Source organism: Megalops cyprinoides, chromosome 3 (genome assembly GCF_013368585.1).
Source record: "Megalops cyprinoides isolate fMegCyp1 chromosome 3, fMegCyp1.pri, whole genome shotgun sequence".
Classification (NCBI taxonomy): Eukaryota; Metazoa; Chordata; class Actinopteri; order Elopiformes; family Megalopidae; genus Megalops; species Megalops cyprinoides.
The window spans coordinates 49,650,042-49,662,313 of record NC_050585.1 but is presented as its reverse complement, the minus strand read 5'-3'; positions in this window follow the sequence as shown (position 1 = coordinate 49,662,313).

Below are 12,272 nucleotides of genomic sequence, written 5' to 3'. Positions count from 1 at the left end.
ACTTTGTAATAATTGACACAAAATGTATAACTGTGACATGATGATGATACCTTTATCCAGGATGGTTATTGTACACAGACCCACAAACAAATAAAAATAATATAAAGAAAAAAAAACAGTAAAAAAAAAAAAATCTGCTTTTTACAACTCATCCATGAATTATGTATATTGTATTGCCTGATAAAACAAGTGCTCTAACATCTCATTGAAAATCACCTATGAACTTGTATATGTACCATTGTGTGTTACTACAACAGACTTGACTTTAAAACACACATTTAATATAGCAGAGCAAATTCTGGAAATGTCTTTGAACAAGGATATTCTTGTCAATGGCTTTTTGAAGTCATTATAAAATAACATTTTGGGAGTTTGTATCTCAAGATTGCAAGATAAATATCTCAGAATTTCAACATTTTCAACATAAGACAGATTGCTCAGAATTATGCATCTCAAGATGAACATTTTGGTGATGTCAAAGTCCCAGGTAATGCATCTTTTGTTCTTGAGGTAACAATTTGATTATATTGTAATCCTCAGATAATTATTTTATGATCTCAGGATAATGAACCACCCAAAAATATTACCTTGCAGTCACTCCAACAAGCCATGGTATATTTCTTTGCCTTTGCTGTATGCAGGATATTCGAACAAGATCAAAGACAAACTAAAGATAAACTAAATTATCAGCTCATTTAGATCATTAGCTAGTACATTCTGGTTTCCCTAAAGTCCTTTGAGTCAAAGATCATATCAGAGCATTATTCCTTCATATTAATGTTTGACTGATGGATATAAATGAATCATGGGCATTTTGACAGACAGGAGAAGTTGACAGTTTGTGGCTTGATTGCATCTCAAGTTTGTGGTTAATATTCCAGGACTCCTTGCTAATAACCATGTGACGGGTAATTATTCTTGGGGCCCGGTGAACTCCCTCAGTCTATAAAGGTTGTCTGTGCCGCTCTCCCGTCATAATTTGTGGCAATGGAAGTGACTGGGCTGCAAGTCTGTACTTTCAATAGCTCAGGAAAATCCTTGAGCAGCAGCTGGAATTGCATGAGGTGCATTTGGATTGTTAACATTTAAAAGGTGGATATCTGACAATATGAGACAGTCGAGGATAAGCCATGAAAGGATTCTGCTTCAGTAGGAGTCCTGGAAGCAATTCTGCACCGCTGAACTAAGGCACCACTTAACATGGCTTCAGACGGTATATAACACTGGACACTGTGTACTGTAATAGGACTGCAAACCACTACAAAGTTTTTCCTTCTCACAAAATGGCTAGGCTGTTCTTACTCACTACCAGAATAGACATGCATTTTTGTCACGCGCAGTTAGGTTTCCCTGCCACAATCTTGTAATGTGAAAAGGTCAATGACTCCAAAATATCACGGAGAAAGGCAAGCCTTGCAAGTGTTCACCTCGACCCAACAGCGACTCTAAACGTGAGGAAATTTTTTGCAATTAAAATTTGTATTGAGGAGAAAACAAGAGAAATGTTGACAGACACCTTCTCCTTAACAACAAAATGACTTGGATTAATGTATAAATGCCCGCTCTGAATGAAAGGATTGCCCTGACACAGCCTTTGTCTCATCTCTCAGGAGAGGTGTGGGAAAGCTCTGGTCTTTGGCCAGAAACCACAGATAAAATATACTCTCATTCTCAGATGGTAGCAGGATAGCACAGGGCTATGCCAGAAACAAACTGATTGTTCACATCCTCTTAACTCAATGACCATGAACAATTCCACACAAAAGGGAGCGTGCCTGTGAAACACATCATATTATCATCATATTTGCTTGTCGCTTTCTCAGTTTGAAGGAAAAAAAAAGATCTTCATGTATTGCTGCCAGGGCCTATTGAATACAGCAAATGGCACATGTCCATACACTACACTATTGGCATTTAGCAGACACTCTTATCTAGAGTGACTTACATAGATAACATGTAAAAATCGTAACCTATGTGTTAACATGTTATCCATTTATATAGCGGGATATTTACTAAGGCAGTTCTGGGTTACGTACCTCACCCAACGGTACAACAGCAGTGTTCCCAGCGGGGAATCGAACCAGCAACCTTTCAGCTACGAGTCCTGCTCCTTACCCCTATGCTACACTGCCGCCCGCTATAGACAGTGAGGTCAGGCTTAACTGATGAGCCCGGTGCTGAACAAATTCAGCCGCATTGCTGGGCGCCTGGTAACAGGGACTGCAGTTAGCAGGGAGATAAGGTCAAAGGAGGGTAAGGCCAAACTTTCGCTCTCAGCTGATCCAACTGCAAAGCACTTTCTCCTTATGACTGTGCAGAGCATACATGATCAAATGCTTTCCATCACTTCAGCAGCTATGAGTTTGCTGGTAACTGAAGTTTGTTGATAAATATTTAATGAAAATGTTTTTCAGATTTAGGCAAATGTTACTTCGTTAATTTTGCACACATCATTTTTTTATTAATACCAGTGATCGGCAAGCTCAGAACATTCTTTAATTAAAGAAAACCACTTGCTTATATTTGATATGAAGGACAAACCACTTCGTGGTTCTATTGAATCAAGCCTCAAGTGTCCCTTGAGTCATGTGCTAATGCAGAGCACAAGGCTTCTCTATTCTTGTGTGCAGTATATCACTGATAATTAGTTGCCTTATCCTAAAATATTTTGACACACATAACAGTGTAGCATGTGCATCTGAAACATACAGTATCTCTAATAGTTGTTGTTAGGCTTTTTAAAACGAGGTCATAAAGTATTACTTTATAGCTGAGCCGTACAAAAACCACTAAAAAGTAGAGTAGGTCAGAGCTGAAAAGGGGGTACCTCTGAGGTGGTCTACAGCCTGCCACACCTGGAATGAGAGAGGCATCTCTAAGCCACACAGACTGGAAACACAGCGATAAAACAATGTGGGATTGCTAAATTGTTTTGGGCGATTCCGAACCATCAGGCCTGTGTACTTTTGGTAGAATGTTATGTTTCACAGCTTAGTAGCTGGGGTCTTACACCATATTGAAATGCTTCCGTTTCCTGTTATGTTGTTTCGTGGTATATTAGGGATGCAGGCGAGCATTCGCAACAATGTGACATGCACTTTCTGATGTCTCATGTGTAGCAAGAATTCATGGGAGGTCCTCGGCAAACTCAGTGGATGTAACTTCATTTTGTCCCCCCCCAACAGGGCTTATCTGTGTAGACCTTACACAGACTGCAAAAATACAGCAGGTTTCTCACATATCCCACTTCTAAATCCCATTTCCAAGACAGCAAAAACCCAGTATAAAGACTGAGAAACACAGTGAGTGTCCATTAGCCATTGTATAGCTGGCAAAGTCCTGAGTCAGCAGAGAGGAAGAGTGAGAGCTAGACAACAAAAAAAAACATCTAATTGACCTCCCCTTAACCATGGAATTTCATTTTTTGCCATTGCAACAATTAAAAAGTTTAGACGCTTAAAAAGCGGTAAGGAGCGGTTGGGTGTGCGTTGCATCCCAGATCACTATGATCTTGGGCTCCGAGGAGAGGAAAAAAACAGGAGTAATTACAGAGGCTTTCTCTACATGTGCTGTTTTTTCAAACACCCACTCATTATCCCGTTTAAACAAGTACATCTATAGCAATGAAATCCTCCATTATTTGCTATATATATATTCAGCGAAGGGGTGAGCATGGTGATCCCTTCGCTGAAGTTGCAGAAAAAAAAGTCCTTCTCGTTATTGGCTGAATCCAGGGTAGCTGTTTTTAACCTACATGCATCATGTGGCTGGCATTGCAACCCATGCCCCAAAGGCATAGCTTACATCAGGCTTATGGGGTAACTATTCACCAACACTGTATTTGGTTCATACCCGTCTGGAGACTTAGTGTTTCCATGTTGTTAAACGCACCGTCTGTCTGCTATATCCTGGGAAGCACAGAGACCACAATGTGTCTGGTAGGGATGAATTTCCTAGACACCATTTCCTTGCCCTGGGAAGGAACTCTGCACCAAAAAGCGCATAGCTGTGCACCAAAATCTTCCGTGGGTTACCACCAACGCGGGCATCAGAACACCAAGAGAACCGTGCTTGCGGGTGCTGCAGGCTCTTGGTAGTCCATATCCACCTCAAATGGAAGTATGTGTGAGGTCCTTGGGGATGCTGGTGCCCTACTAGGGGAAAATGGTGCAGACTTCATGGCCACCCATACATATGTATAAAATTAAATCACAGAGAAATGGCTGATAACAGAATGGTATACCGACAGCCTGCAAGGGCTTAAAATGACTGAGAACTCACTAGCAGTACTACACGTATTTAGTTTGATGTATTGCACCTAGTTACCCCGAACCCTGCCTTTGACAGCCGAGTTCTTAAGAGTGCTACTCTGTGTTAACACCCAAAAGACATGGCTTGTTCACAAAGTATAACTTGGCCTCACAAACAGAAGTGGCCCACATCATTATTTGGTCTTCAGATAGCTCATTCAGTCAAATTAATTCATTGCCAAAAACATGTACATGAATGTACATCTTGACCCCCCGCCCCCCGCCCGCCACAAACACACACACACCCCTTCCTTACCCAACAACCGTATGCACAAATTTCAGTTTCACTCTGTAACTGAACGTTGATTACATGGAAAGAGACAGATAATTCATTGCGCGGCCCTTCGGAATGAAAGGGCAGGGAAGACAATGCTCCATTCACCGTGAACCCGTTCTGGCATGGGAAGCAGAGTGCATCTTTCAGTGTAAGAAAACTGAGACCCTGGATTTACACCAACAAAAGCAGAGGGACGGCATAATTGATATAAGTACAGTGTGTGTGTGTGTGTGTGTGTGTGTGTGTGTGTGTGTGTGTGTGTGAGTGAGAGAGAGAGAGACCGAGAGAGACAGAGAGAGAAAGAGACAGAGAGAGAAGGAAGGATAGAGATGGATAGTAGGTTGAACAGGCAGGCAAGTAGGCAGGTAATCAGACAGCAAAAGTGGCACTTTTAAAAAGGCCTTTATGTGTAACTGTAAATTACTTACGAAGCAATCACGCACCGCAACACCGTAAGTTAAACATGAAATATAAAAACACATAGAAAATGCTTTAAAAACACTGAATAAACTTTGCCCTTCCTAACTTCAGTCATGTCAACAATCCCCCTCCTCACTCGCATAACCAATAAGAACCTTCTATTGCCTGTCCTACCTCAAACATTTCAACGTTGTTTGTTAACTTAGGTTAAGACGTAAAGTACTAGACAAAAGTTTGGACACACCTACAGATAGATTTTACTATTTCCACATTTTAGAATACAAACTACGAAATAGCACAAAAGAAATTATGCAGTGCAGTGACCAAAGAAATGTTTTAACAAAATAAAAAAACTCTTATATTTTAGATTCTTCAAAGTAGCCAAAAATATTTTTTTTAACTAATTTTTAAAAAAGAAATTCATATATAGGGATCAACTGCACTATATATATATTTTACTAAGAAATAAATTTCAAGCATTTAAGCACAAGTCTTTAGATCATAATGTCTTTGAATGCATGTGTCCCGTTATCTTAACCAACTGTGTGCAAACTTTTGACTGGTACTTTATCCTGACGGAAGTCCTCCTGCTTTTTAACTGCCATAGCAGCATCACACTCTTGACTCTCCTGTTTAGCATTTTGTGATACCGGAATATTTGCCCAAAGATTAAATTAAGCAAAACAAAACACTCTCCCTTCCCTTAGCGGGTATGGCACACCAAAGATAAATCTGCTCATTCTGAACATCATGCCTAATGTCACAGCTCAGTAAAGACGTCAATCAAATACTGCAGTCACAAAAGCAATCACAAAGAGAAGGAAAACTTTGTCATGGAATGGATTCCTCCCTAACAGCTCTCAGATGCACTAATTCATCCCAGTGCTGGATGCAACGGTGTTATGTAATACCCTTCTTTTGAGCTGTCCCATTCATTTGGGGGAGGGTAGCTTTGCAAATCAGCCTACGGGATGGGGTTAGATGCTGAGAAGTTGTTAGATGTACCCTCTGTTTTGTGTACCACATTTTTTTTTTTTTTACCTGGCCTATTTATGGTGATTTCATTGAGAAGCGGCACGGCCCATAACGTAGCTTCAAGGCAGAGAAAGGGACTGCCCCGCATAAACTTGCCTGTTCCCCCGCACGGGAGAGATACAAGTTACGCTTCTGGGGTGTTTTGTAACTGACCACAAAGCTTTACATTGTTCGCGTTTACTGCGACCCCTTATGCCGCAATGTCCCGTTCATACCTCCACTCACGCGAATAAAAATCACACACAAGCTAACTGCTCACGTTAAGCTGTGTTTACCAAGCCATAAAATAAACGTGGAGCCATTTTTAAGTTTAATCTACGATTCAAAGGAACGTTTCTTCCTAATGGCATTATAGTTGGTAACTCTTTTTTGGTGCAATGAATTAGAGCAGAAAACATTTGCAAATAAATGTCTCCATCCAGTGGCTTGGTTTGGAACGCCATGGTACTTAGGGTGAACGCGTCACTGTGGGCTCTTTGTCGGCGCTGCGCGCATTCAGTGATCGCTGTAACACGTGAATCTGTTTCCATAGCGGACACATGACAAGAATGAATCTTCGAGAGTATTTAATGATCAGCAGCATCTGTACAGTGTGGATTAAAAATGTAAACTAAAAAAGCCAAGCCATGTCTACCAGAAACACTACCATTTTCTGCAACGAGCATGTCGCAACAAAAGAGGCAATGTCAGCCCAGCACACAAACGTACCGAGAAACTCGTGCGCACTTCTAGTGATGTTCCTATTACCATTTGCGGTTGAACATGGATGTGTCAATTTGCGTGTGAATTTATGCTGTAGGAATTCTGTGTGAGGTGCTGGGGACGTTCGGTGTAAAAACCAAGGTGTTGAAGTCCTCGTTTATGAAGTGTTATATCATTATACCTAAAATGATCGGTTTTTATGTGGCCATACTCTCACTTACACGAGTTATATATTACCAGCCCGAGGGTGTCGCAGTTAATATTAGCGCCGATAAATCGTGCTCTGAATTTACTGAGTATGAATGATAAGATACCTGAAAGCCTTATGATTACTTCAATTTTTCACCCACGGTGGAGCAAGGGAGATCTCCAAACTCCTGAATTGCAGGTAGAATTTATCCTCTATTTTTTCCTAATCTGAGGTTTGATGGCTAGGTGTTAGAACAAAGAAGATAAATATACGGGAAGGAAAGTTTGAATTATGTTCTAAAGCAAGAGACTGGTCCATCTGTGTTTGGGCAGTAGTGTAGCATAGTGTTAAGGAGCAGGCCTTATAACCAAAAAGGTTGCAGGTTTGATTCCCTGTTGGGGTGCTGCTGCTGTACCCTTGGGCAAGGTAACCCCCAATTGCCTCAGTAAATATCCAGCTGTATAAATGGATAACACGTAAAATTGTAGCCTATGTAAGGCGCTCTGGATAAGAGGATCTACTAAATGCCAATAATGTGATGTAATGATACAGGTCACTTGCTCTATGCAAATTGGCCTTTCAATGAGTCATTCATTCCAAACTGGGTTTGAGCTTTGATATTTTCTCAGTTTCATCAGAGACACCCTTTCCTGAGTAGAAGCAACTGCAGTTCTAGGAAGAGCCAGATACCAAGTACACCACATTGTTTCCACACTGAAGATTAAAAACTCCAGAGGGACATATTGGATTTCTCTCAGCCTACATGCATGTGCGCACACACTCTCTAAGGCAGTGCTTCTCAACCCTCTCCTGGAGGACCCTCTGCCCTGCATGTTTTAGATCTCTCCCTGCTCCAACACAGCTGATTCAAATGATCAACTCGTTATGAACTCCTGAAGCTGCTTAATAACAAACTGATCATTTGAATCAGCTGTGTTGGAGCAGGGAGAGATCTAAAACATGCAGGGCAGGGGGTCCTCTAGGAGAGGGTTGAGAAACACTGCTCTAAGGTGATAACTGTAAGGTGTTAGATATCCATACAGTTAGCATGTACAGACGTACTCCTGATAGGGAGCTCGTGAACAAACAGTACACCAGGTTTATCAGCAACCAACCAAGTCTGTAAATGGCAGAAGCACTCCCATTGGCACACATATATATGATCTGAGTTTAGTAGGACTGTAGCCTCCCTGGCAGACAGATCAACAGTAAATTATGCTTACCTTGTGTAAAAGAGATCACCCTGTTTCGGTTTTCCCTGTTATGTCATAAATAAGATATTCATAGTTCAACGTAGGGGCATTGCTCACCTTTACCAGAGCGACTTTTGTGAGCCAAGGGATGTCTAAAAATTTTCCCCTTCCTGCCTTTCCCCGCTGTTGACTGGAAGTGCCAGTAAGGGACAGGACAATAACTGATCAGGCATCCATACTTTAAATATAAGTATGGAGTGAAGAAGGCCAAATATTACTAGCATGACTCTTTTCAAACAGAGGTGTCTGACAGGTGATTTCACTGGCAGGCTAATGAGAAAGACCTTGGCTGACACCTGAACACAGATGAAAAGATATCAGCAATTTAAAATGTTATTGGGCTGAAGGTAATGCATTACTTTACAGATGGAGGGTCAAGAGTGAATATTTTCCCTAGTTTTGAACAATACACAGAAATATCCTGTCGATTTCATGACCGTATTTGCACGGTTTAGTAATTAAAATCCTTTCACAATTGCTTAAATCCCAGGCTTTGCTCTTCAAGTAGTATATGTTCATTATTTAGATTTAGTCAATTTCCTATTTCAGTAGTGAAGCATAGTTTATAAATTGTCACCTGTGTTCAATCTGGTGTCATTCTATTTCATTCAGAGTCAGATTTTATAAATGTCTTTAACTATAATTGTAAATCCTTTGGCTCCATCTGCATTTAGTTCATCTGCATTCAGAATATGAGGAAGAGTTTTTTGAACCTGCAGTTGTTGTTGAGGATGTTTGGAATAATGTAGAGGAGCTAATTAGTGAAATCACTTTGTTTAGTGAATGGCTATAACAAATACGTGGCAGGACTTTTACTTTCTGAAGCCAGGGTGTCCACTTCTGATCATAGACAGATTTACCATTTGCTGATTTAATAACAAATGTTGATTTTTCAATGTTTGAAGATTATTACATCTTTCTGCAAAATTTAAAAGCATATTTAACATTTTCAAAGACCTCCACGTTAGTATTGGCAATTGAGATGGCAGGTATGCCATCTGCTAACTTGTGGGATGGCACACATTACCCTGTACCTATACAAAACTGACCATTGAGCACATGGGTTTCCTCACATTAATAATAACAATGACACCAAGGTCTGAATACTTACAGCCATTTAATTCTCTACCATCTAACCTAATCTGAAAGCCAATAATTCAGATGCAACTTTATACAGCCAGACAATGAACAACCAAACCATCTCTTTAGTCTTTTTCATCTGCAACTCAAATCTCATATGAAATTACATCATAATAAATACTAATCAATAATTCTTCTCACTGTTGGTCTGTCCTGTATGGATAGAATATTTCATCATTTACAGCCTTCAGCTACATCTATTCATTGTAGCAAAGCATTGTGGGTAATACCAATTACTAGAACAGCCACATTGGATATGATAGGAAGGTCCCAATATGCCATTGGAGAGTTTTGTCTTTTACCAGACCATAAAGAAATCACCTGAATGTTGAATATGTCAAAATACTATAATTGATGCAGGTGATTATTGTACACATATAAAAGACAAATTATTCCAAATGAAGGCTATAAAATGCCTTCTCCGTTCTTTCAAGTAACTCTTCCCCATGTCTTTTCATTTTAGCATCTGAACACAATGTGATTTCCCCATGTTTTGTGAGATAAACCAAGCAGCCAGTGGTGAAAATTAAAAATTAAGGATTAACAACAAATTCCTAGGAATGGTAGAGACTGTTGCTCAAACACTAGATTCTAAACGTGATATGTCTGGGTTAGCCAGTAAGTTGCTTAGAAATGAAAACAATAGCTTTAAGTAATTTTATATTGAACACAAAGTTGAGATGACTTTGATATTCTGATGTATGGGCCATTTCCTCAGTGTGCAGGTTTAAACTGCTGCTGTATATCCCCTTTCATGTACTGAGTAGGAAAAACAACCACATTGTGGTAACCAGGAGGAATTATGCATGTTATCCATGTTTACACATGACATATGCAGGATGTTTGTATATGTTGTACAAGAAATGAAAGGATAGTAAAAAAAAAAACAAGTTCCACTTTTAACTACCTGAAACTGTTGTCCAGAGATCTCTGCTCATAGTCCATGATATAGCAGACATAACTGTTATTAATGTTACAATACCTGGCCCCAAGAAACAGTTGTTGTTTCATGTTGCCAATGCAGGTACACTAATACTTTCCTTTAATATTCTTTTCCATCTTCTTCTTGGTCTTCTTCTCAACAGACTGTGACCATAGGGCAATAGGCTGTCACATTCCGACAGGGTCACTCCTCTCACACATGATCCCTGTCTGTACCGGTTACTCAGTGGTGGAATGAACTCCCCATGGAGGTCAGGACAGTGGAATCAATGGCCATCTTCCTACACAGACTGAAGACCCACTTGGGGCCACCTCAATCCCCACCCCCTAACAATTGCTACCTCTAGTACTTGCTGTTTATTTTATATGTAGTAGTTCAATGTATTTGGATTCTGTGATCTAGTGACTGATGTATGGTAGTATACTTGGCTTCCGTTGCCTAGACAGATCACACAAGTTAAATTGTGGTAGGGCCTGAATAGTGATAAGCTCACACTCTCTAGTCTGGGAGTGTTGTTAGCCTGGTCTGACACAGTTGCTCATTTAACTTGAATGGATACACTTACTGTAGGCTCTATTGTACTGGAAGTCGCTCTGGATAAGAGCGTCTGCTAAATCATTGTGATGTGATGTAATGTAATTTCAACCAGTAAATACACTGATAGAGTATCGTGAAAAATTGTCTAGCCGGTACAAAACTGGATGCTACATTTAACTTCAAGGTGGCAGTCATAGTAAATAAGGAAAGACAGCCATGATCTGGTATGGACTCCAGCATAGACACATGTACAGTATAGACGTTATCTGCAACACTGTAGCTAACCAGATTCACACATGATTTCTGCTACTATTTCACAACATTTCAGTGTCATGTCATGCTATAAAGATCACATTGTATGTGTATGTACTGACTTATGGTTTGCACACTTGAGCAACTTGGTCCTTTTGCACATTGAACATGTGTTAAATCATAGATACTATAAATACAGCATACAGTTTATGAACACTCTTCTCCTAAACTGTGTTCTGCAGTACAACAGTCTGCAGGTCTGACCACCAGAGAAACACTTAGTGAGTTAAATAATAGTGTTGGGATACGCAAACCAGCTCACATGACTTACCTCTAACCCACACCAGTTAAACTACAGCCACCAAAAGTTGTCATTGTCTCAACAGCTTAATCATGAACAAGGATCTTGTTTTAAAATGGCTTACATTTGACATTACACACACTGTTGGCTGTAGGTCTGCTGAGTTTCTCTTGAAAACAAGCTGGTGTAATATCAATTTCAAGGGTTACCTAAGTTTAATTTGAACAGTCTAACGTTAGTAGCTTGCACAAGATTGATAATTTATGCCTTAAAATGTGTTTCCGTGCATTCTGGTTATGTGGGCATTGTTTACTCTGAGACGTCAGCTTGAATTAGATGTTGGTAAGATCTTGATTTTAGATAGGGGAAAAATAAACAAAAAGCAATAGAGAAGGGGCCCAGAATGGCATGGGGTGTTGCAAAAGTAACAGAAAAATACTCTGCTATCTGCTTTTTATAAAAGAAGATAGCACAAACATCACATCACCTGATAAAAATGTGAGGCCCAGTAAGGTTTCTTTTCTCACAGGAGGGAGTCACAGTTAGATATACTTATTTATACATTTTATTAACCATTGTCTCATATTCTTTAATGTGGTACTGATCAGAGACAGTGCCAAAATCTGGAAGATACAGCAGGTCTGCCATTGTTTTTCACTGAGTCATGGTCATTTGTGTGGTCTGCAAACACAGACATGTTGTTTTCTGACAGATCATTTGCGGTCGTACCGGTGTCCTTGCAATGCCAGCGTAATTCCCTTCCTGTGGCTTTGAAGTAATTTATCCCTCCACCATCACAGGACTCAGCGGTAGTCACTTCCAAGAATTTAAAATTTGATCATGTTGACTTTTGTGCATTTCGGTTTCAGTTAAGGTAATTGAATACTGTATATTCCCCAATTTGCGGAGAAA